A 27,605-nucleotide genomic window follows, 5' to 3' on the forward strand; every position below is an offset into this window, starting at 1 on the left:
ATATCTCACGTTTTTCAAGTGGGAGAGAATGTAAGATTCCTCCCCAGCCTCTCAAGATGTCCAGCATCTTCCCGTGTAATTAAATCCCTCTTCAGAAATATAAAAGATCTTGTTTCTAACTGTTTTAACCTAGAGAGAGAAAATATTCTAGAGAGAGAATATTCAAAATTTTAATATTTTTGGATAGAAAAATATCTCAACTTATTAAAATAAATTTCCCTGAAACAGAAATTCAAAAAGAACTTTCCAATGTGCAATTGGAATTAATTGGAAGTGGGTATAAAGGACCTTAGCCTAAGGGTCTAGATTTTCAGAAATTTTTGGATTATGGTCCAATTAAGGTTCCTATGGGCCAATAAGATCAATCCATGTGTGGGGAGGAGATAAATCCAATTTGTAAAAGAAAATATCCAAAAATGAGTAAATGCGCACATAATAAGAAGAGTTGACTATGTACAAGGTTTATTAGTAAGAAACTATGAGTAATATCAAAAATATGAGATATTTTGGGTATAATGATTCCATTTTGACACATATGTAAGGAAGGGGAGTCCCTTCAACGAGGCGCCTACTTCACATGTGCAATTGAGTTTTAAATCTTCAAAAATTGTGATATTTTTATCTCTCCTCTCTCTTGAACCAAACCAAATCAAAATGGAACGAAACCGAATCAAAAACGAACCAAACTAGGTCCAAATCTAGTCCAAATTCAACCAAACTGAAATCTAAAAAATTCTAAAAATCAGTTAGCTTTGGTTAGAGTCTCCCTCCCTATAAATAGAACATGAGTCCTTTGAAAAAAGTAGGAGAATTTTACTATACTAGAATTATACTAAAATAATGCTAATTTTTACTATTCTCTAAAATTCTCTCCAAATTGAAGAAATTGGAGCTTCCCTCTTTCTTCAATCCCCATTAGTGGCTCCATCAACATACTAAACTAATTGATTGGTTGGGGGCCTTTACCGTGAAAAAGAATCAAGCAATTTGTAAGGTAAATGGTGAATTTTGATCTTTTCTATAATTTCTCAATGTTTCTCTCTTCTCAACCCCTCTCAAGCTTGAGAAGCTTAATTGGAATGGTTTTTGACTACTATTGAAGTTAATTGATGAATGGTAGTAAAGAATTACATAAATTGATGAATGCTATTAAAGTTATTTGATGAATGATAGTAAAGAATTACATAAATTTTCATTTATGCTTAATTCTAATGGTCTCTCTGTGAAGTCCCTGTCCCTACCACGCAATGGATTCGGGGTGCTAGCAGCGGAAGTAGCACTTCTTGCACGGGGCAGGGTCCCACACTTCGGGCCTCGTCCACGGATATCCGGACAAGAGACTAATCCGTCGGTTTTTCCAAAACCGAACCGAGAAAAAACTTCCTTTACCCGGAAAGCACGGACGATTCCACCAGGATAACTCATTACTCTAACGTAGTCAAGACCGTTAGCCGTTCAAGCTGATCCGACTGCACCTATAAAGAAACTTGGTCAGATCAAGGAAGAAAATTACACTTGGATCATTGGGATCAATGCTTTTTTTCCCCATCAAGAGGCACAGCCGTTGATTCCTATCCATAGAACAATTACTATCTGGGATTTACTTTATCTATCGTATAACAGAAATTGAGTCTCGATTTACGGATCCATCAGTCCAGCCTAACCCCATCCCAATCCCATGGGTTAGCCAACCACCCAACCACTGTAGTGATGGGATCCAATTAGGAATTTGGTTAGGTTTTGTCCCGGGTACCAGGGAAAAGAGTTCCCAGGCCCCCTAGCCGGAAGTTCATGCAAACATAAAACTAGTCACACCACTGACGCACCCAATATGAAATTGCCTTTTTCTCAGCATCAGCTAACTTTAAAACAATCCTTTAAAGAAACCATTATGCCATTGATCATTATCCTCAAAATCTCTAGTTGAATCCATATTTCTAATCATTCATTCATCGGTGTACTTATGGCATCATTGGCAACCAGAACGCTCACCACCTGTTCACTCAGGGGCCTTTTCGATAGTTCCTAGCTCATAGTAACCGGCAATATTTTCACATATAAAAATCAAGATGGAATCCTTGTTGAAGATCAGCAAGATCAATCAACAGATCCATATAAGAGAGCCATGGACTCATCCGTTGAGGACCAGCAAGGTCAATCAACCAGATCCATGCCCGGTTTCAGAAAACAACTCTTACTCCTTGTTCCAATATCTTCCACGACGCACGTGTGGGTATCTTCTGCGACCCAGAGCCCGAGCACCGTATGGTCAGCACCCTCTAGGATCCTTCCTAGGTGACCTAGAGCTTCACTCATAGGCCGCTTCCTTGGTCCCTCATCCACTGTACCGGAAGCTCACCATTTAAATCGAACCGAGGCTGGTCAAGACCTCGGTCGACCTTGCTACGCGAGACGTCCTCCATTCCGACAGCAGTTGCAACTTTATCAGTTAGGTCTCCATGACCTTAATCCACAAGACGGTCAAAATGCTTCCCCAGCATTCTTGACATAAAACAGTCATTTACAAACAGGTCACAAAATACAGTTTCTATTTCGAACTCTCGTCTTTCCACACAATCCTTCCTCAATCCACATTACTTATTCCACATTCCATTCATATGTGTACTCATTCTCATCCATTTACTCATATCGACGACACATTATTTCACATACACATTCACATTCATACATCCACATCCACATTCACAACCATACATCCTCATCTACATGTATACATACACATCCACATTCATACATCCACATCCACATTCACAACCATACATCCACATCTACATGTATACATACACATCCATACATCATACATTCACATCCACGTTCACATTCATACATCCATTCCCATTCACATCCATACATCTATATCCACATTCCACATTCATACATCATACATCCACATTCACATTCACATACATCCATATCCACATTCCATATCTACATCCATATCCACATTCACACATCCACATTCACATTCACATACATCCACATTCACATTCACATACATCCATATCCACATTCCATATCTACATCCATATCCACATTCACACATCCACATTCACACTCACATACATCCACATCCACATTCCATATCTACATTCATACATCCACATCACATCCATTCTCGCCCTATCACAACCCATATACATCTTATCCCATCAGATACACTTCTTACCTCATCCCATACACATCTTATCACATCCTAACTCATCTTAGCACATCCTATCACATCTCATACACCTCTTATCACATCCTATCACATCTCATATACATCTTATCACATCCTATCACATCTCATACACCTCTTATCACATCCTATCACTTCTCATACACATCTTATCACATCCTAATATCTATTTTAAGAGAATTCTTATATTTGATATAAGATTTCTTTACGCATCTATTTATGCATAAATTCCATTTTAAGGAGAAGAACACTTTCAAAATAAAAATCAATCTTTTATGCATCTTCCTATGCATAAATTCATTTTAAATGAGAATGACACTTTTGAATTAAAAATCAATCTTTTATGCATCTTCCTATGCATAAAATCAAAATTGATGAAAATAACTCTTTTGAATTAAAAATAGATTTCTTTATGCATCTTTCTATGCATAAAATCAAAATTGATGAGAATAACACTTTTGGATTAAAATAAATTCTTTATGCATCTTTCCATGCATAAATCTAATTTAGTAGGAATTATACTTTTAGAATAAAAGAAATTTTCTTATGCATCTAGTTTATGCATAAAATCCCTTTATGATGAAAATCACACTTTTAGTATAAAAAAATATCTTTTATGCACCCATTTATGCATAAAAATCAAATATGATAAAAGTAACACTTTTATATTAAAATAATAATCTTTTATGCATACCTCTATGCATGAAAATCAAATATGATAAAAGTAACACTTTTATAATTAAAAAAATTAATCTTTTATGCATACCTCTATGCATGAAAATCAATTATGATAAAAGTAACACTTTTATAATAAAAATTTATCTTTTATGCATACCTCTATGCATGAAAATCAAATATGATAAAAGTAACACTTTTATAATAAAAATTTATCTTTTATGCATACTTCTATGCATGAAAATCAATTATGATAAAAGTAACACTTTTATAATAAAAATTTATCTTTTATGCATACTTCTATGCATGAAAATCAATTATGATAAAAGTAACACTTTTATAATAAAAATTTATCTTTTATGCATACCTCTATGCATGAAAATCAAATATGATAAAAGTAACACTTTTATAATTAAAAAAATTAATCTTTTATGCATACCTCTATGCATGAAAATCAAATATGATAAAAGTAACACTTTTAAAATGAAAATTTATCTTTTATGCATACTTCTATGCATGAAAATCAATTATGATAAAAGTAACACTTTTATAATGAAAATTTATCGTTTATGCATACTTCTATGCATGAAAATCAATTATGATAAAAGTGACACTTTTATAATAAAAATTTTTCTTTTATGCATACTTCTATGCATGAAAATCAATTATGATAAAAGTAACACTTTTATAATTAAAAAAATTTATCTTTTATACACATAATCAAAATGCATCTTCTATGCATGAAAATGATACTTTAGAATATAGAAACCATAAGGATTACTCTTTTAGAATAATAAAAGATGAATTTTATTTCACTAATTTCTAAAATTTTTGCCATAACCTCCTTTGTATGGCTGACCATTTTTCCAACTTTTTTTTTAGTCTTTAAGGCTAATTAAAAGTGCACCAAAAGCATTGAAATTATCCTAAAGTAAACATTTTTCCACTTAATTAAGACTACATTATAAAAACTTGACATTAATCATTAACCATTCACCTAGGATAGAGAATGGTTAGTTTTGCTAGAGAAGAGAGGGCCTTTTTGTAATGAGGCATAACATTTTTAGAGAAGACATAAAGCATTAAAAAAAAACCATTAATTTAGCCTCAAGCATAGATTAATCTTGGATTAAGAAAAAGCTTTATGAAAAGCTTCATTTGGATTGAGAATAGGTCATGAGTATGACCATTTCTTGAGTGAGAGAGAGAAATTACATAAAAACCATTAGAATTAAGCATAAATGAAAATTTATGTAATTCTTTACTATCATTCATCAATTAACTTCAATAGCATTCATCAATTTATGTAATTCTTTACTACCATTCATCAATTAACTTCAATAGCATTCAAAAACCATTCCAATTAAGCTTCTCAAGCTTGAGAGTGGTTGAGAAGAGAGAAACATTGAGAAATTATAGAAAAGATCAAAATTCACCATTTACCTTACAAATTGCTTGATTCTTTATTCACGGTAGAGGCCCCCAACCAATCAATTGGTTAAGTATGTTGATGGAGCCACCAATGGGGATTGAAGAAAGAGGGAAGCTCCAATTTCTTCAATTTGGAGAGAATTTTAGAGAATAGTAAAAATTAGCATGATTTCAGCATATTTCTAGTATAGTAAAATTCTAGTAAAAATTAGCATGATTTCAGCATAATTCTAGTATAGTAAAATTCTCCTATTTTTTTCAAAGGACTCATGTTCTATTTATAGGAGAGAGAGGCTCTAACCAAGGCTAACTGATTTCTAGAATTTTCCAGATTCAGTTTGGTTGAATTTGGACTAGATTTGGACCTAGTTTGGTTTCTTTTTTATTCGGTTTGGTTCCATTTTGATTTGGTTTGGTTCAAGAGAGGAGAGATAAAAATATCACATTATTTTTGAGTTTAAAACTCATTCAAGCATGTGAATTAGGCACCTCATTGAAGGGACTCCCATTCCTTACATATGTGTCAAAATGGAATCATTATACCCAAAATATCTCATATTTTTGATATTACTCATAGTTTCTTACTAATAAACCTTGTACATAGTCAACTCTTCATCTTATGTGAGCATTTACTCATTTTTGGATATCCAAAATATCTCATATTTTTGATATTACTCATAGTTTTTTACTAATAAACCTTGTACATAGTCAACTCTTCATCTTATGTGAGCATTTACTCATTTTTGGATACCCAAAATATCTCATATTTTTGATATTACTCATAGTTTCTTACTAATAAACCTTGTACATAGTCAACTCTTCATCTTATGTGAGAATTTACTCATTTTTGGATAATTTCTTTTACAAATTGGATTTATCTCCTCCTCGCACATGGATTGATGTTATTGGCCCATAGGAACCTTAATTGGACCATAATCCAAAAATTTCTGAAAATCTAGACCCTTAGGCTAAGGTCCTTTATACCCATTTCCAATTAATTCCAATTGCACATTGGAAAGTTCTTTTTGAATTTTTGTTTCAGGGAAATTCATTTTAATAAGATGAGATATTTTTCTATCCAAAAATATTAAAAATCTGAATATTCTCTCTCTAGAATATTTTCTCTCTCTATGTTAAAACTGTTAGAAACAAGATCTTTTATATTTCTGAAGAGGAATTACACGGGAAGATGGTGGACATCTTGAGAGGCTTGGGAGGAATCTTACATTCTCTCCCACTTGAAAAACGCGAGATGTCCTCATCTCGCAAACTGGGGGTAATTTCGCAAGATGCACGAATATGAGACTAAGAGAAAATTTAATTAAGAGTAACCACCAAGAAAAGTCTCAAAAAGAGCAAGACTCAAGACAAGAACAAAGATTTCAACTTTATTCACTCTTGGAACATATACAGTAAAGATAGAAGAACTTTTTACAATTCCATAAGCCCGTCCATCATATGGTCACAAAAGCAGCACTCACAAGCAGCACACGTATAAGGTAACTCATCTATGGGAATAATTCGGTTGGTTATTGCAGCACCTATCTCATTGGTATGAGGTGACCTAATAAAAAGACCTCTAAGAGGCAAGCCAAAAATGGGATAAAGGCATATCTTCTGGTGAGGAAGAAAACACGCAAGTAAGAAGACCCGCTTAGAAAATCCACCATGACTTGATCTCATCACGCAATAGTATCAGGGACACAAACCCAAAGCTTCAATAACCATAGCCAAGCAGACATTGTTACGAAAGTGATGCCGATCCCACGGTGTTACCCTAGTTATGTCTCGATAGGTCCGCCATTTGGTCTGAGCTACAGAAGTTCCCAAGTGAGGGAAAAGTAAGCGCTCATACAGTTCTATAAAATCCTTCTTCGCAGACTCTCTTGCGTCTTGAAGGTGAGAAATCATCATGGATAAAACCAAATCCTGCTGCCAAGCCATAAAAGAGATTAAGAAAGAAAGGAGATCGATGGAAGTAAGATTACTGCGAGCGACAAGTAAGAGTTACGACTTATATAAAAAAGGAACTAGCGTAACCTAGAAGCCAGCGGCATATCTTACCACTGAAGTTTTACCGTCTTTCCATGGTTTGGGCTTGGCACATATTTCTTTAGAAGGCTTACATGAAGCACATTATGAACTTTGAGATGAGGAGGTAGAAGAAGCTCGTAGGCTCAGTCACCTACTTTCTTTGAAATCAGATATGGCCCACAATATCTGGGGGATAACTTCTTATACTTCCCAAGAGATAAAGAACTTCTTTTGGGCTGTACTCGAATGAAGACCATATCTACTTCTTTGAATTCTCTGACTGTCCTCTTCTTATCTGCATACTGTTTCTGTCCGCAGCTTTTATATCTTTATGAATTACCTGCATCTGCTGCTCCATGTCGTCAAGGATTTATCTAGACATCTCGACCCTAATCAATGGGTCGTGCCTAGTTAATGGAGTTAAGCAATCTTGTCCATACAGAGCTTTAAAAGGGCTTATCCCAATACTTTTGGGATAAGAAGCATTGTAGGCAAACTCGACTAGGTGCAGATAGCTTAGCCACTTCTTGGGTTCCCTGCCACAGCATGACCGAAGTATATCTTCGATTACTTGGTTTACCCTGATACTCTGCTGGAGTATGGATGACTGAGAATTGTCGGTTAGGCCCTTGGTTTTCAATTGTAGCATAGATCTGTCCTTTTTCCTCTTCTACTACATTTGAAATTGCGACTGCTCTGGCTGCTGTAGTCTGAGGCGAAATTCTTTCTCTTTGGTTGCCCAGTTCTAGAAAGGAGTTCTAAGGTTATTCTGGACAGAGGCAGATGGATGAGCTGGAGTTCTTCTGGGGTTACCCTGGCTTGGGCGAGATGGTAGACTGGTATGAAGGGATTGGTCTCTGAATTTGGGGTTCTTGACTTCCCTGTGCCCTTGACATGGTAGGAGTTGGGCAGTCTTTTAACTGATGACCAAAACCTTGGCATCCAAAACACCGGTTCTCACTTCTGAACTCATCGTTCTGAATCCTTAAAACAGGTGGACTCCTGAGAAGTATTCTGGGGAAAGGGTCTTTCTTTTTTTAAACAGAATCTTTCTTTTATTGTAGAGAGGAAATAATTATAAGATCAGAAAGGGAGGTTCTTACTCCAGTATACCTCGAAGGCTGGGGGAGGAATCTTACATTATACCCTGCTTAAAAAAAATGCGAGATGTCCTCATCTCGCAAAGTAGAGGACAACTCTTTTTCTTAAGATCCAATTTATTCTGGGGTTCCTTATATTCTGGTCAACCCAACAGAATACTGGGATAAATATCCCTTATATAGAACTCATCATTAAATAACAATTCATTCAAATCATATCATTCATATCTTTAACACGATAATGGTCCATTAGACCGAAAAAATTCTTTCTGAACATTCTTCCACGGGAATTTCAGTTAAGCAAGTTCTCAATCTGTCATCCCTTAACTTGATCTACCGTGTCAAGTGTTAACAGTAGCAATTTGACAGCACAATCCACTAATCTCATAGTGATTTGTTGAAATCATTATCATCATTCTAGATATGAATATCATCACAGGGACTCGTCTCATTCATCCTCATTGAGGTTTCGCTCAGCTTATTACATTTCAACCAATTTTCAGGGATCATCATTTTTCAATTCAGAATCCAAATCAACTCATCAGTTCTCAAACAGAATTAAAAATCATATCAACCACATTCAAAATCATCATCTGGATAGCATTAATGCTTATAATTTCAAGTCTTAGATTTACTCGTATATACTACCGGTAAAGAGCTGCAGTTATACCCTCGGTATATACGGGTAGTCATGATACTTGTAACTATAAGGTAAATACCATCATATCTAGGCCTCAAGCAAGTCAGGGTTCCATACAATTGCGGTACTTCTATTTGAAGTCCCAGTTACTAATTTACAAATTTTCAGTTTGAATATCAAATTGTATGAATTATATCACAATTACAACCTTTTTATGCTTCTTGATAAATTTTTGACATATTTGGCTTCTCAGTTGATCTTTATTAGCCAATTCGCTCTAATACCAACTGTGAAGTCCCTGTCCCTACCACGCAATGGATTCGGGGTGCTAGCAGCGGAAGTAGCACTTCTTGCGCGGGACAGGGTCCCACACTCGGGGCCTTATCCACAGATATCCGGACAAGAGACTAATCCGTCGGTTTTTCTAAAACCGAACCCGGAAAAAACTTCCTTTACCCGGAAAGCACGGACGATTCCACCAGGATAACTCATTACTCTAACGTAGTCAAGACCATTACAGATCGAGCTGATCCGACTGCACCTATAAAGATACTCGGTCAGATCAAGGAAGAAACTTGCACTTGGATCATTGGGATCAACGCTTTTTTCCCCATCAAGAGGCACAGCCGTTGATTCCTATCCATAGAATAATTACTATCCGGGATTTACTTTATCTATCGTAATAACAGAAATTGAGTCTCGATTTACGGATCCATCAGTCCAGCCTAACCCCATCTAGTCCCATGGGTTAGCCAACCACCCAACCACTGTAGTGATGGGATCCAATTAGGAATTTGGTTAGGTTTTGTCCCGGGTACCAGGGAAAAGAGTTCCCAGGCCCCCTAGCCGGAAGTTCATGCAAACATAAAACTAGTCACACCACTTACGCACCCAATATGAAATTGCCTTTTTCTCAACATCAGCTAACTTTAAAACAATCCTTTCTATAGTGTGAACCCAACTAAATGAGATGGCGCTATAACTATGCCAGTCTCTAGAATAGCTGTCACATAGCCTGTCATCCCACTGGCCGCATATCACCCAAGATCTCACCAACCATGCCAGTGGTGTAAGTGTGGGGCCTATCCCCCAGGCAAGTCATCAGTGTTCAACGCCTCACTAGACGAGCTCGATAGTTCAACACTCCCCCTCGAGCTCAACTCCATCTCATGTACACCAAGCGAAGCCCTGAATCTGCGGAGCTTCTCTGTACCCAATGCTTTGGTGAAGATGTCAGCTACCTGATCCTCTGTGCTGACATAAACAAGATCAAGTTCTCCTGCCAAGACCTTCTCTCTGATGAAATGGTAGTGAACCTCTATGTGCTTTGTACGAGCATGAAAAGCTGGGTTCCTGGCCAACTGTATACTGCTAATGTCGTCACAGAAAATGACAACTTGTCTATCCACTGATAGACCCAAATTTGCAAGTAGCTTTCTCAACCAAGCTACCTCGCATGCTGCCATAGCAGCTCCTCTGTACTCAGCCTCTGTACTGGATAGAGCAACCGTAGGCTGCTTCTTGCTGCTCCAAGTCACAGCAGCACTCCCCAAAGAAAACATGAAGCCACTGGTAGATCTTCTATCTGAGATACTACCAGCCCAATCAGCATCTGTGTACCCATGTACACATATCTCTGTCCCAGTCTCATAGAATAGTCCACAATGCAAAGTAGACCTCACATACCTCAGTATGCATCTCACTCCATCCAAATGCGGTTTCCGTGGAACCTGCATAAACTGACTCACCAACCCAATAGCATAGCTCAAATCTGGTCTGGTGATCGTCATGTAGATCAAACTTCCTACTATGCGCCTATACATAGTAGGATCCTCCAAAATCTCTCCTGAATCTGCACTCAACTTGCCATTCTCATCCAATGGCACGGAAATAGGCTTACAGCCTGTCATACCATACTTGGACAACATGTCCAAGCCATACTGTCTCTGCAGTAATCCAATACCATGTGGTGACCTAATCACCTCAATGCCCAAGAAATATCTGAGCTCCCCTAGATCCTTCATCTCGAACTTCTGTCTAAGCAAGATTTTTACATCAAAGATCTCTGCATCATGGTCCCCCGTAATGATCAAGTCATCTACATAGATGACAACAAGCATAACCCCTATATCACCATGTCTCACATGAAATGAGAAATCTGCATTGGCTACATGAAAGCCAAAAGTGACAAGATATTCAGAAATCTTGTCAGACCATGCTCTTGGTGCTTGTTTTAAGCCATACAAGGCTTTCTTCAACCTGCAAACATGCTCGGGGTGACTCACATCCTCATAACCAAGTGGCTGCAACATATACACCTCTTCTTGCAAATCCCCATGCAAGAATGCATTCTTTACATCCATCTGATGTAAAGACCATTGCTTTGACGCAGCCACTGCTATCACAACTCTCACTGTTGCCATCTTGGCAACTGGGCTGAAAGTTTCCTCATAATCAATGCCATATGTCTGCGCATATCCTTTGGCTACCAATCTAGCCTTGTACCTATTTATGCTTCCATCACTGTTATGTTTTACTTTGTACACCCACTTGCATCCAATGGCTTTCTTGCCTTCAAGCAATTGCACTAAATCCCAAGTTTCATTTCCATATAGTGCATCCATCTCCTCATCCATAGCTTTCTCCCAATACACATTTCCAACAGCCTCATCAATGCATGTGGGCTCAACAACCTGCACAACCTTTGCCATATATGCATAGTGATGTGCCACATAACCATCATAGGTAAATCTCTGCACAGGATTTTTCACTCTCCCAGATCTCCGCAACTTTTAATTCATGGCTTCCATAGCCTTCTTTACACCAGGTGTTCTCATATCTGGCATCCCAAGCTCCTCATCAAGGCTCATATCCGAGCCACTAGACTCTCCATCAACATGAGAATGCCCTGCAAAAATGTCAGGCATACCAAGGGGCTCAACCACTTTCTCTTTTCCTTTACGTGATATACTAATCACATTTGCAGGGCTGGTATTATGACGCAGCCTGCCACTCCATGGTCTATCAACAGACCCACTAGATGAGGACTCTCCTGGTCCACTCAAAGACTGTGATTGCTAACCTGCATTCTATGCAATCACACTTCCACTCACATCAGCCCCAACAGCTTCTTTTTTAGAAGCATACCAACTGCTCATCTCATCAAAGACAACATCCTTGCTTACCCTCAACTCACGTGTAGCAGGGTTATAACACCTGTATTCCTTTTGCTCAAGGGAATATCCAATAAACACACATTTTTCAGCTTTCGGATCCACCTTAGTTCTCAGCTCATCTGGCACATGCACATATGCAATGCATCCAAAGACTTTCAGATGAGACAAATCTAGTTTTCTGCCAGTAAACCTCTCCTCTGGAGTTACATCATGTATGGCTGCAGTTGGAGTCTTGTTTATGATGTATACTGCTGTAGAAACAGCCTCAGCCCAATAGCTATGCGTCTTCTCTTCTATCAATGCTCGCGCAATCTCAGCAATGTGCCTGTTTTTCCGCTCAGCAACTCCATTTTGCTGCGGAGCGTATCTGCATGTAAACTGTCTCCGAATACCATTCTGCTTCAAAAATTCAGAGAACTCATTGGAGAAGTACTCTCCCCCTCCATCTGACCTTAGGCACTTTACATATTTCCCTGTTTGCAACCAAAACTCTGAAATTCTGAAAGTGAGTGAACACCTCACTCTTCTCCTTCATGAAATATACCCACACTTTCCTTGTGTGGTCATCAATGAATGTCACATAATACCTGCAGCCTCCCATAGACATGGTCTTCGTAGGACCCCATACATCTGAATGCACAACATCTAGTGCATTTCTGCTCACATATCTGTTACGTGGAAATACATGCTTTGTTTGCTTTCCAAATTGGCATGCTTCACATACTCTTTGCATACCTTCCACTTTAAATTTTGGCAGCCCTGTCACAATTCCTTTGGTCTACATAGACTTCATTCGCTACACATTCACATGTCCAATTCTTTTATGCCAAATGTCTGTGTCTGCAACAATCACCCGAACCATTTGCAAACATCGTAGCACTCACTTCAGGCATGTCTACATTCAACATAAACATTCTTCCCACTCTGTTGCCTTTTGCAACCATGTCTTTAAAGTCTTCAACATAACAACCATCAGGGTTAAACCGAACCTCCAAACCCTGATCAATCATCTGGCCAACTGAAACCATATTCTTTGTTATGTTCGGAAGACTTAGAAATTTGAAAAATGGTCAGCCATACAAAGGAGGTTATGGCAAAATTTTTAGAAATTAGTGAAATAAAACTCCTCTTTCTAAAAGAGTAATCCTTATGGTTTCCATATTCTAAAGTATCATTTTCATGCATAGAAGATACATTTTGATTATGGGTATAAAAGATAAAATTTTTATATCAAAAGTGTTACTTTTATCATTTTTATTGCATAGAAGTATGCATAGAGGATAAATTTTTTTATATATCAAAAGTGTTACTTTCATCATTTTTATTGCATAGAAGTATGCATAGAGGATAAATTTTTATAGATCAAAAGTGTTACTTTCATCATTTTTATTGCATAGAAGTATGCATAGAGGATAAATTTTTTATATCGAAAGTGTTACTTTCATCATTTTTATTGCATAGAAGTATGCATAGAGGATAAATTTCTTTATATCAAAAGTGTTTCTTTCATCATTTTTATTGTATAGAAGTATGCATAAAGGATAAATTTTTTTATATCAAAAGTGTTACTTTCATCATTTTTATTGAATAGAAGTACGCATAGAGGATCAATTTTTTTATATCAAAAGTGTTACTTTCATCATTTTTATTGCATAGAAGTATGCATAGAGGATAAATTTTTTTATATCAAAAGTGTTACTTTCATCATTTTTATTGCATAAAAATATGCATAAAGGATAAAATTTTTTATATCAAAAGTGTTACTTTTATCATTTTTATTTTCATGCATAGAAGTATGCATAAAGGATAAATTTTTATATCAAAAGTGTTACTTTTATCACATTTGAATTTCATGCATAGAGGTATGCATAAAAGATGATATTTTATTATAAAAGTGTTACTTTTATCATATTTGAATTTCATGCATAGAGGTATGCATAAAAGCTAATTATTTTATTGTAAAAATGTTACTTTTATCATATTTGGATTTCATGCTGCATAGAGGTATGCATAAAAGATATTTTTGTACTAAAAGTGTGATTTTCATCCTAAATGGATTTTATGCATATATTAGATGCATAAGAGAAATTCTTTTATTCTAAAAGTGTAATTCCTACTAAATTGAATTTATGCATAGGAAGATGCATAAAAGATTGATTTTTAATTCAAAAGTGTCATTCTCATGAATTTATGCATAGGAAGATGCATAAAAGATTGATTTTTATTTCGAAAGTGTTATTCTCTTTAAACTGAAATTTATGCATAAATAGATGCGTAAAGAGATCTTATATCAAATATAAGAATTCTCTTGTATTCTATCAATAGATATTGAGATGTGATAAGATGTGATAAGATGCGTATGGGAAGTGATAGGATGTGATAAGAGGTGTATGAGATGTGATAAGATGTGATAAGATGCGTATGGGAAGTGATAGGATGTGATAAGAGGTGTATGAGATGTGATAAGATGCGTATGGGAAGTGATAAGATGTGATAAGAGGTGTATGAGATGTGATAACATGTGTATGGGAAGTGATAAGATGTGATAAGAGGTGTATGAGATGTGATAAGATGCGTATGGAAAGTGATAGGATGTGATAAGAGGTGTATGAGATGTGATAAGAGGTGTATGAGATGTGATAAGATGCGTATGGGAAGTGATAGGATGTGATAAGAGGTGTATGAGATGTGATAAGATGTGATAAGATGCGTATGAAAAGTGATAGGATGTGATAAGAGGTATATGAGATGTGATAGGATGTGATAAGATGCGTATGGGAAGTGATAGGATGTGATAAGAGGTGTATGAGATGTGATAGGATGTGATAAGATGTGTATGAGATGTGATAAGATATGATAAGAGGTGTATGAGATGTGATAGGATGTGCTAAGATGAGTTAGGATGTGATAAGATGTGTATGGGATGAGGTAAAAAGTGTATCTGATGGGATAAGATGTATATGGGTTGTGATAGGGTGAGAATGGATGTGGATGTATAGATGTAGATACGGAGGTGGATGTATGTATGTGAATGTGGATGTATGAATGAGGACGTGAAAATGGATGTATGCATGTAGATGTGGATGTATGGATGTGAATGTGGATGTGGATGTGGAAGTATGGATGTGGATATGGATGTGTATGTATGAATGCGAATATGGGATTGGATGTATGGTGTGGATGTACGAACATGAATATGTATGTAGAATAATGAATGTGAATGTGTATGTGAAATAATGTGTCGTCGATATGAGTAAATGGATGAGAATGAGTACACATTGAATGGAATGTGGAATAAGTAATGTGGACTGAGGAGAGATAATGTGGAAAGACGAGAGTTCGATATAGAAACTGTATTTTGTGACTGTTTGTAAATGACTGTTTTATGTCAAGAATGCTAGGGAAGCATTTTGACCATCTTGTGGATTAAGGTCATGAAGACCTAACTCATAAAGTTGCAACTGCTGATGGAGAGTCAATGGAGGACGTCTCGCGTAGCAAGGTCAACCGAGGTCTTGACCATCGATTTAAATGGTGAGCTTCCGGTACGGTGGATGAGAGACCAAGGAAGCGGCCTATGAGTGAAGCACTAGGTCACCTGCGAAGGATCCTAGAGGGTGCTAACCATATGGTGCTCGGGCTCTGGGTCGCCGAAGATACCCACATGTGCGTCGTGGAAGATATTGGAACAAGGAGTAAGAGTTGTTTTCTGAAACCGGGCATGGATCTAGTTGATTGACCTTGCTAGTCCTCAACGAGGATGAGTCCATGGCTCTCTTATATAGATCTATTGATTGATCTTGCTGATCTTCAACGAGGATTCCATTTGAATTATATATGTGAAAATATTGCCGGGTACTATGAGCTAGGAACTATTGAAAAGGCCCCTAAGTGAACAGGTGGTGAGCGTTATGGTTGCCAATGATGCCATAAGTACACCGTTGAAAGAACGATTGGAAATATGGATTCAACCAGAAATTTCAAGGATTGTCATCAGTGACATAATGGTTTCATTAAAGGATTGTTTTAAAGTTAGTTGATGTTGAGAAAAAAGCAATTTCATATTGGGTGTGTAAGTGGTGTGACTAATTTCATGTTTGCATGAATTTCCGGCTAGGGGGCCTGGGAACTCTTTTCCTTGGTACCCGGGACAAACCTAACCAAATTTTTAATTGGATCCCATCACTACAGTGGTTGGACCCATGGGACTAGATGGGGTTAGGCTGGACTGATGGATCCGTAAATTAAGACTCAATTTTCTGTTATTACGATAGATGAAGTAAATCCTGGATAGTAATTGTTCTATGGATAGGAATCAACGGCTGTGCCTCTTGATGGGGAAAAAAGTGTTGATCCCAATGATCCAAGTGCAAGTTTCTTCCTTGATCTGATCGAGTACCTTTATAGGTGCAGTCAGATCAGTTTGATCAATAATGGTCTTGACTACGTTAAAGTAAAAAGTTATCCTGGTGGAATCGCCCGTGCATTCCGGATAAAGGAAGTTTTTCTGGGTCGGGTTTTGGAAAAACCGACGGATTAGTCTCTTGTCTGGATATCCGTGGACGAGGCCCCGAGTGTGGGACTCTGCCCCGCGCAAGAAGTGCTACTTCCGCTGCTAGTACCCCGAATCTGTTGCGCGGTGGGAACATGGATCTTACATGTCCAATAGGATAGTATACCTTCCTTGTAGCTCCGCTCCTGTGTGAAGACAGCTCCTCAAATCGGAGATGTGTAGCTCCCAGAGCTATTGAGGGGTGGTTGTACCTAAACCAAGAAGGAGAAAGAGATGATGGTGCTATAGTACCGCTTCCTTCCTTGCTTGTTCTTGCCTCCTTAGCTCTCACATAAACCAGGATCTGATACCATAAAGAGAATGTAGGAGAGAGGGAGAGCTTCATACCCTAGGAAGCAAACACACACACACAAGAGAGAGCAAGACACAAGAGAGAGATGGATAGCTGAATTTTTTTCTATCTTCTAGTACCCACACTATATGGGTTAGTACTCAACTACTACAACATACAAGGGTCAGTCCATAATGCGAACCTGACTAAATAAGCTACACTATAACTATGCCAGTCTCTAGTCATCCAAAATGGCTATCACACAGCGTGTCATCCCACTAGCTACATATCACCCATAATCTCACCAACCATGCCAGTTGTGTATATGTAGAAGCTATCACCCAAGGCGGGTCATCAATGTCCGGCGTAGCACTAGTTGATCTCAATATCTCAACATCTTAAAGTGATAAAGTGGATTGCTAAAGAATCTTGAAACTCAAGATAAAAAAAGGTGGTGTGGGACTTTGTGTGATAGGATCCTTCATTACGCATAATTCCACTGCATGTTACATTGGTATCAGATTCAGCTTGTCAACATACACCACATCCGAGTGTGAGAGCATCCTTGGATGGTTATACATCACTCTAGCATGACCACTGACTTCAGTAACATGTCTACAGAGGAGAGTACACATCAGGCAGGAAGACATCTCTCCCAAAGGAGACCTTGATCTTCCTCTTACTATAGATATCATAGCTCTAGTCCAAGCACAGAACCGGCTTCTTATGGAGTGTCTCCAACTCTTGGAGGCAATAGCAGCAAAACTCACTCCTCCAATTATCCCCGACTTTTCACCCTCTTCTTTCTTATGGAACAACAAAGACAAGAGGATATAGCCAAAAGCTGGGACTATGAGGAAGCCCAATGCAAGCTTGAAGAAGATCAGCATCAGTAACAACAAGAGCACCAACGAGAGCTCGATCCAAAGTGCATGTTACTCGAACACCAATAGGAAAAGGAGGCCTTGCATCTTAAATATCAACACCTCTCTTCAGTTTCCATGTCCATAGGTGCCACCAGCCAAAATCCCATGACATCAACAACCAACATCCGAACTCAACCAAATTTTCATAAGTATGATGGTAAGTGTGATCATTTAGCTCTTAGTCAATTTATTCATCAGTTTAATGCTTATTTTCCATTGGCAAAGCTAACAGAACCTCAAGACAAAGTCCATGTAGCGGCTCCCCACCTCACAGGTGAGGCAGCCACTTGGTGGCAATAGTGGTCTAGTATCCATACAAACCATCATATCTTTTTTGTTGTGATACCTTTGCCCATGACCTAAACACCAGATTTCTCCCTCCCTAGTATTTGACCAACCTGGCAGCAAATGAGTTCTATGGACTCAGATAGAATGGGTCACCCATGCTTTATTTTTTCGGTAAGGTTATAACTTTAGCACAACAATTAGAGTTATCTAAGCATGCCAAGATGGATCAATTCATTTGTGGATTAGATCCTAACATCCGGTTCACAGTTAATAACTATGAACCTAGCACATATGACCAGGCTTTGGCTTTGGCTCAAAATGAAGAAATGAAGATGAACAGAGGCAAGCATAAGCAACCGCAGTCTAGTACCAAACCCCAGTAGCAACAATCTGCTTCGTAATCGAGGAAAGGTAATATGTCTTCTAAAGACACTAAGAAGAACGACAATTATAGCTCTAGTTCAGGGGGTAAGAAGGATAAGGAATCTAAACCTAAGAAAACCCCTAAGGAAAAGTAAAGCAGGCATCACTTGTGAGATCCCTGTCCCCACCACGCAACGGATTTGGGGTGCTAGCGGCGGAAGTAGCATATCTTGCGCGGGGCAGAGTCCCACACTCGGGGCCTCGTCGGATATCCAGACAAGAGACTAATCCGTCGATTTTTCCAAAATCGAACCCGGAAAAACTCCCTTTACTCGGAAAGCACGGGCGATTCCACCAGGATAACACTTTACTCTAACGTAGTCAAGACCATTACTGATCAAGCTGATCTGACTGCACCTATAAAGATACTCGGTCAGATCAAGGATGAAACTTGCACTTGGATCATTGGGATCAATGCTTTTTTTCCCATCAAGAGGCACAACCGTTGATTCCTATCCATAGAACAATTACTATCTGGGATTTACTTTATTTATCGTAATAACAGAATTTGAGTCTCGATTTATGGATCCATCAGTCCAGCCTAACCCCATCTAGTCCCATGGGTTAGCCAACTGCCTAACCACTGTAGTGATGGGATCCAATTTGGAATTTGGTTAGGTTTTGTCCCGGGTACCAGGGAAAAGAGTTCCCAGGCCCCCTAGCCGGAAGTTCATGCAAACATAAAACTAGTCACACCACTTACGCACCCAATATGAATTTGCCTTTTTCTCAGCATCATCTAACTTTAAAACAATCCTTTAATGAAACCATTATGTCACTGATGACAATCCTCAAAATCTCAGGTTGAATCCATATTTCCAATCATACATTCATCGGTGTACTTATGGCATCATTGGCAACCAGAACGCTCACCACCTCTTCACTCAGGGGCCTTTTCAATAGTTCCTAGCTCATAGTACCCGACAATATTTTCACATATAAAACTCAAGATGAAATCCTCGTTGAAGATCAGCAAGATCAATCAACAGATCCATATAAGAGAGCCATGGACTCATCCGTTGTTGAGGACCAGCAAGGTCAATCAACTAGATCCATGTCCGGTTTCAAAAAACAACTCTTACTCCTTGTTCCAATATCTTCCACGACGTACGTGTGGGTATCTTCGGCGACCCAGCGCCCGAGCACCGTATGGTCAGCACCCTCTAGGATCCTTCGCAGGTGACCTAGCGCTTCACTCATAGGCCGCTTCCTTGGTCCCTCATCCACCGTACCGGAAGCTCACCATTTAAATCGAAGCGAGGCTAGTCAAGACCTCGGTCGACCTTGCTACGCAAGATGTCCTCCATTGACTCTCCGTCTCAGCAGTTGCAACTTTATCAGTTAGGTCTCCATGACCTTAATCCATAAGACGATCAAAATGCTTCCCCAGCATTCTTGACATAAAACAGTCATTTACAAATAGTCACAAAATACAGTTTCTATATCGAACTCTCGTCTTTCCACATTATCCCTCCTTAGTCCACATTACTTATTTCACATTCCATTCAATGTGTACTCATTTTCATCCATTTACTCATATCGACGACACATTATTTCACATACACATTCACATCATTATTCTACATACATATCCATGTTCGTACATCCACATCATACATCCAATCCCATATCCGCATTCATACATACACATCCATATCCACATCCACATCCACATTCACATCCATACATCCATATCTACATGCTTACATCCATTTTCACATCCTCATTCATACATCCACATTCACATACATACATCCACATCCGTATCTACATTCATACATCCACATCACATCCATTCTCGCCTTATCACAACTCATATACATCTTATCCCATCAGATATACTTTTTACCTCATCCCATACACATCTTATCACATCCTAACTCATCTTAGCACATCCTATCACATCTCATACACCTCTTATCATATCCTACCACATTTCATACACATCTTATCACATCCTATTAGATCTCATACACCTCTTATCACATCCTATCACTTCCCATACGCATCTTATCACATCTCATACACCTCTTATCACATCCTATCACTTTCCATACGCATCTTATCACATCCTATCCGATCTCATACACCTCTTATCACATCCTATCACTTCCCATACGCATCTTCTCACATCTTATTACATCTCATACACCTCTTATCACATCCTATCACTTCTCATACGCATCTTATCACATCCTATCACATCTCATACACCTATTATCACATCCTATCACTTCCCATACGCATCTTATCACATCGCAATATCTATTTATAGAATACAAGAGAATTCTTATATTTGATATAAGATTTCTTTACGCATCTATTTATGCATAAATTCCATTTTAAAGAGAATAACACTTTCAAAAATAAAAATCAATCTTTTATGCATCTTCCTATGCATAAATTCAATTTAGATGAGAATGACACTTTTGAATTAAAAATTAATCTTTCATGCATCTTCTTATGCATAAATTCAATTTAGATGAGAATGACACTTTTGAATTAAAAGTCAATCTTTTATGCATCTTCCTATGCATAAATTCAATTTAGATGAGAAAGATACTTTTGAATTAAAATCAATCTTTTATGCATCTTCCTATGCATAAATTCAATTTAGTAGGAATTACACTTTTAGAATAAAAGAATTTCTCTTATGCATAAAATCCATTTATGATAAAAATCACACTTTTAGTATAAAATTATGTTTTATGCATACCTCTATGCATGAAATCCAAATATGATAAAAGTAACACTTTTGTAAAAAAAATAATCTTTTATGCATACCTCTATGCATGAAATCCAAATATGATAAAAGTAACTTTTACAATAAAATAATCATCTTTTATGCATACCTCTATGCATGAATTTCAAATATGATAAAAGTAACACTTTTACAATAAAATAATCATCTTTTATGCAAACCTCTATGCATGAATTTCAAATATGATAAAAGTAACACTTTTACAATAAAATAATTATCTTTTATGCATACCTCTATGCATGAATTTCAAATATGATAAAAGTAACACTTTTACAAATAAAATAATCATCTTTTATGCATACCTCTATGCATGAATTTCAAATATGATAAAAGTAACACTTTTACAATAAAATAATCATCTTTTATGCAGACCCCTATGCATGAAATTCAAATGTGATAAAAGTAATACTTTTATAATAAAATAATCATCTTTTATGCACATAATCAAAATGCATCTTCTATGCATGAAAATGATACTTTAGAATATAGAAACCATAAGGATTTCTCTTTTAGAAAGATGAATTTTATTTCACTAATTTCTAAAAATTTCGCAATAACCTCCTTTGTATGGCTGACCATTTTTCAAATTTCTAAGTCTTTAAAACTAATTAAAAGTGCACCAAAAGTATTGAAATTATCCTAAAGTAAATATTTTTTCACTTAATTGAAACAATCATTATAAAAACTTGACATTAATCAATTAACCATTCACCTAGGATAGAGAATGGTTGGCTTTATTAGAGAAGAGAGGGGAATGCCTTTTTGTAATGAAGCATAACATTTTTAGAGAAGACATAAAGCATAAAAACCATTTAAAACCATAAAATAAGTGAAAAAGAATAATCACCAACTTACTAATGACTTTGAGAGCTTTCCTTTGGCTTGATGGTTTGCGGGTTCAATTCTTGTTTGAACAAGAGTGGCCAACCAATCTTTGGAAGAGGAAAATGTCAAAAACTAGTGAATTATTAATAAATTCACAGTTCTTGGCTTGGGTGGAGTAGAGTAACAGTGCATAAAACACTATTATTTTTCAACAGAGAGGGAATAATTATAAGATCAGAAAGGGAGGTTCTTACTCCTGTACACCTCGAAGGCTGGGGGAGGAATCTTACATCACTGGAGGCTATCTTCTTCCAAAGGAGCAAAGAAAGTACTAGTCAGAGAATAAATATTTTTTCTGTCATACCATTGGGCATGGTAAGAAGGATTGCCAAAAATGGCAAACAGAGAAACCCTCCAAACCACCTTCTTCCACAGTTTCCCACAACATCTCCTACTCCTCCAGCCCCATCTACTACCATCAACATAGTTCAGCATTTATCTTCTATGCTTTTATGCCATCCATGTTGAGATGTCAAGCTCAACATGAGCTGACACTCATGAGGCGTCTGCATGACCATTCAAAATTTACATCACTGTGGTGGGTTTGGTAGCATCAACATATCTTCGCCGCCAAAGATTCTACAACTGGACTACACCGACCGACTAGTCCATACCTATCCACTCCACTTAGCGTGTTCACATTATGGACCACTTGTATATACTCTATTATGTGTGTTAGTCACTTTATCTTCTTCGTAGAATTCTTTTATTGTGTGAAAAAGAAGAAGAATTTTAAGCCTCTCACCTTGTGTGTTCTCTTCTAGGGTTTTTGTGAGAGTGTGTGTGCTCGCAAGAGCTCAAGCTCTCTTCTCCACTGCATCTTTTCATGGTATCAAAGCCTAATTCATGCTAAGGGTTAAACGGAAAACAAGAGAAGCACAAGAAGCGATACAAGGGTAAGAGATTTATCTACTCATGTGGGATCCCACTGCCCCCTCCGCACACCAGATTCCCAGTAGCTGGCAGCGGAAGCAACTCCCACATGCGCGGGGCAGGGTTTCCCACTCGGGGCCTCACCCTCGACTTTCTTAGCAAGCACGAGACTAAGTTGGTGGTCATTCCGAAAACTGAAACCGAGAAAATTTTCCATGCCCCAAAAACGGGGACGATTCCACCATTTTTATTTTCTTAATGAATTTTTCTAAAACGAAGTCAAGATACTGAACTAACCTTCATCTGAATATACCAAATAGAAGGGAAACTATTACAGACTTAACTTGAAGGGATCAACGCTTTTTTCCTAATTGAATCAGGCACTGTTGATCTATTCATTAGAGAAGTCTTCAGGCTTTTATTTAACTACTTGAGTTCTAAATGTATTCTTATTAATCAATTTTATTATTAAAACTCTACTGAATCCAGCCTGCCCCATCCGGCCCATGGGTTAGCCACCAACCACTGGAATTGGTAGAACCAGACACGTACTCACCCACCCATAATTGAATGCCTTTCTTAACTTTTGCTTTAGAATACAGATACGCACACACTTCTCTTTAAACTTTAACTTATAAAACAATCCATTGATAAACAATTATTGGTTACAGATGTCATAACTCCAAATTTCCATTCAATCCTTGTTTCTCACAAAAAATAGTATCACTCTGGACTCTCCGTTGAGACCAGCTAGTCAGCAACGAGATCCAGTAACAGATTACAATAAACATTGGTCCATCATATAATATATATCTTCCACGACATACGCATGGGTGTCCTAAGCACCGCGAGCCCGTGCATCGCTTGGTCAAAACCCTCCAGGATCCTCCTTAGGTGTCTTGGCACTTCACTCATGGACCGCTTCATCGGCCCTCGCCCATCCTACCGGAAGCACACCATTTTTCACCATACCAAGGCTGGTCAAGACCTGGGCAGGTTTTTGCCACGTGAGCCATCCTTTGAACACTCCCTGCCAGTTGTTGCAACCGAACTTCCCTTAGAAAAACACATATACCAAATGCTCCCTCTAGCATTCTGGCGTAAGACAGTCCTTTAAGAAAACAGGGTTCCTATGCAAGTTTTCATTTTTGATTTTCTTTTGAATATAATGAGTATATCTTAAATCCGTATCCCAATACTTCTAGCTCGCAGGTCTTAATTCCAACAGAGTTTCATGAATTCTATAACCTTGATCCTCAGATCCGAATCAAAGGGTCTTAACTTGATTTCAGATTCGGTGGGTGATTTGAGTGAATTTTCCTGAACTAGTCACATCATCTTTTCTTGAAACTGACGAAGGAGTTATGTCTTGGTCAAAGTCTGATTCAGGGTTTGAGTCTGGAAAGGTTCTCCTTGAACTATCTTTCTCGAAGGGTAATATTTCAATTACTACTTTACTGAATTTCATTCATTAAGTATTTGCTTAACTGAATTCAAAACTAATCACGAATTCCTATGAGGAATAAATTAATCATTTATCTAAAATTCTGACTTCGATAGCTTTTCTGAGTTTTCTCATTACCATCTGTAAGGTTCCCCCCTTCCAAAAATAGGGGAAACACTTAAGATAGTCCACTAAATCTTATCTTGGAGAAAATTTCCTACTCATCGATACCTTGACCATGCAGAGATTCAAGGATACGATTCATAGGTAAGACCTAGTTCTATCCCGCAGGGGGAGCGTGGTCTTCTAAAAAAATCAAATCACCCATAGGGTAATTGATCATAAATTGGACAACTATAAGACTTGATTTCTAGAGGCAACGCTTTTTTTCCTCATCCATGCAAGAAGGCACAGCCGCTGGCCTAGTCTTCTAGAATAGAATTGTCTGAGAACCTATTTATCTAACGTAGGGCTTTCAATTAATATGTTGGAAAGCTACCCAACTAATCGGATCCACCCGTCCATAGGATGGTGCCGTCGGGGCATTCCATCCTCCCACTTTCCACCCTACTCACGCGTAAATTTGTTTTCTAATTAATCCTACCACACTGTTTGACATAAATAAACATGTTCCTTAATTAAGGCCCTTTTCACAAGGTTTGTTAAAACAGCCTTTTTTTTTCAATACAATAATGCCAAAGATAGGATTTATATATATATATATAAGTTTATACATGAATCAATTTCATACAAGCCAAACCGGCTATTCTTTTCCTTTATACCGCCGATGATCTAGAATTCGGCCTTCCAGCCTCTACATGCTGGGCAAAACCCTACGAGACCATACACCTCATCGTCGACCGCCGCTGGCGAGGACTCAAGCCGGCCTGTCGCCCTCTTAGGCTCCATCACTCGATCCTCCCACCCCTCAGAGGGATCTCTGCGCACTAGGGTGGGCTAATTCACCGCACTAGCCTGGGCCCTCAGAACTAGGCAGCATCACAATCACTCGTCTCAATCGGCAAACCTCATTCTTCCAATGGTATGAGGGATACCATGGGCCAACTCCGGGCCTTACTAACATCTCCGCCATCCGGCTACACAAGCACAAGAACGGGGCAGTGTCAAGGCAGGGAGAAGTTGTACCTGTATCTTAATTTAACCAAGATAACAATCCATTTACTCAACTAAACCATAGGACTAGAATCCATGTTACCTTCTTATGAAAATAATCCTTTTCTCACACAACTTTAAATAGTAAATCAATCAAATAGATCACTATTAACAATCAATAGAGAAGCCGGGGCCATACCTCCACCCCTAAGAATGATATATGATTGAAAAGCAAAATATGTATATATCTTATAGAAATTTGTCATTTATCGTTGCCTTTGCTCGTTAACAAGAGCTTTAGAACTTGACATATGAGAATAGAGTCTTCTAATACCTTGTCTTACGATTGAAATCATCCAATAATCTCCAAGCTTTATCTCCTCTTACTCGTACTGTGACTCTTCTCTCTTTCTAAGGTCTATGGTAAAATAGCCTTCTCTACAGGGCTACGGCATACTATTCCTTCTCTAAAAGAAAAGCTAAGGAGTTTTGGTCTCTTCCTCCGAAAGACCATAGCAATCTAAGCTTCTTTTCTAAGATATTAGATAAGAATGAAGGGATATATATGTTGAGATATCGAGCTCATCTAGTGAGGCGGTGGACACCAATGACCCGCCTGGGGGATAGGCCCCACACTTACACCACTGGCATGGTTGGTGAGATCATGGGTGATATGCGGCCAGTGGGATGACAGGCTGTGTGACACCCATTCTAGAGACTGGCATAGTTATAGCGCCAGCTCATTTAGTTGGGTTCACACTATAGAGAACCCTTGTATGTATTTGGTTGAATACCTTTCATATTGTGTGTACTCTTATCTTGTATATGGTGTGTTGAGTGTTGAGTGAAGAAGAAGAAGATTTTCAGCCTCTCACCGTGTGTGTTCTCTATTAGGGTTTTGTGAGTGTGTGTGTGTGCTTGCAAGAGCGCAAGCTCTCTTCCCCCCTGCATCTTTTCATGGTATCAGAACCAGGTTCGTGCTAAGGACTGAGCTGCAAGCAAGAGAACCACAAGAAGCGGTACGAGGGTAAGAGCTTCAACTACTCTTCCCTATTTGTGTTGGTGACTACACCCTTGTCGAGAGCTCTACCCGGGAGGCACCGGCAAACGATCTCTGATTGAGGAGCTTTCTTCGCAGGAGTAAAGCTATAGGGCAACTATACTATCTTATCGGATAACTTTTATTGGGCCGAAAACGCATTTCGGGCGCGTCTGGACCTCCGTTTTTCAGAAAGCAGGCCATTTCGAGCACTGCAGGTAAGTCATCGATTCTCTGCAGAACTCTGTTTTAAGAACTGCAGGAAGACAGATTGGCTGTGCAGACACAGTGTGTGCTACAAAGAGGTCAACAGTTGCCATTGGGTGTATGTATGCATATTAAAGTCACTGGTTGTGACATTTGAGAGTACTACAGTACCGCTGCAGAAATATAGCAGTTTGTGCAGGACAAACCAGTGTTGTTTCTGGTAAACTTGTGTGTCTGGCAAGATGTCAAATGATGGCATAATACAGATTGTGGCTGAGAAGCTTGATAAGAATAACTTCCATGCTTGGAGGTTCAGGCTTATGAATTTCCTGATGGGAAAGGGCTATTGGGACTACATAGAACGTGAGCATGAAGAGGCACCGGAGATACCGGACATAAATCCGGCTGCTGCCGATGTGAAAGAGTTTAAAGACTAGAACCAAGGAGCCAGGAAAGTTATGTATTGGCTCTCCATTAGTATACAGGACACCATGATTGGGCATATTCAGGATGCCAAGTCTCCCAAGGAGGCATGGGACACCTTGGT

The sequence above is a fragment of the Cibotium barometz genome, chromosome 21 (genome assembly GCF_041138505.1).
Source record: "Cibotium barometz isolate CiBa-2024 chromosome 21, ASM4113850v1, whole genome shotgun sequence".
In the NCBI taxonomy this organism is placed as follows: domain Eukaryota; kingdom Viridiplantae; phylum Streptophyta; class Polypodiopsida; order Cyatheales; family Cibotiaceae; genus Cibotium; species Cibotium barometz.